At 34.4% G+C, this 697-nt stretch overlaps 1 protein-coding gene across 3 annotated transcripts in view; it reads left to right on the forward strand.

The window, feature by feature from the left end:
- Nucleotides 1–697, forward strand: part of Xrn1 (5'-3' exoribonuclease 1) — a gene marked incomplete in the record, with an annotated part of 152,837 nt that overhangs the window by 96,813 nt on the left and 55,327 nt on the right.

Here is a 697-nt window from a genome sequence, read left to right on the forward strand (position 1 = left end):
CAAAAGGATGACTCAAAATAATTGTGCTAAAAAAAGCCAGACAAAAAGGAGCATAAACTATATAATCTTACATAAAATTTTAGAAATATGCACTAGTCTACAATGGCAACAGATTTTTTTTTTTTTTTGGTCTATTTTGAGACAGGGTTTTCCTGTAGACCCAGGTACTTGCTATGTAGCCCAGGCTGGCCCCAAACGCACAGAGCTCTCCCTGTCTCTGCCTCCTGAGTGCTGGGACTAAAGGGCAACAGATTTTTAATAGTTTCCTGAATAATGAGAGTGTAGATTACAAAATGACACAGGGAACTTTGGGAATGACTATCTTATTTATGATGTCTCTGAGGCTAATTACAAATGGTGAGATTCATTAAGTTGTATGATTTGTCATACGTCAGTTTTACCTCAATAAAACTTTTTTAAAGTGCATTCTCTTAACACCCAATAATTTCACTCCTAACCTAGCAAAGGATTAGCTTACATAAAGGACACATTCACATTCAAAGTAGTGTAGTCTATCATAGCAAAAATTATAACCAGTCTGAGTGTCCATCAGCAGAGGAAATAGATAAATGATAGTATATCTGTAGATAGAATACAAGCAATACTGGAAATATCAGAAACAGAATAAACACAAAGTCTGATGAATGAATCTCACAATAGTATTCATCCAAATATAAGTTACAAGAGTATATTCTCT

Source organism: Nannospalax galili, unplaced genomic scaffold (assembly GCF_000622305.1).
Source record: "Nannospalax galili isolate Female #2095 unplaced genomic scaffold, S.galili_v1.0 scaffold708, whole genome shotgun sequence".
NCBI classification, from domain to species: Eukaryota; Metazoa; Chordata; class Mammalia; order Rodentia; family Spalacidae; genus Nannospalax; species Nannospalax galili.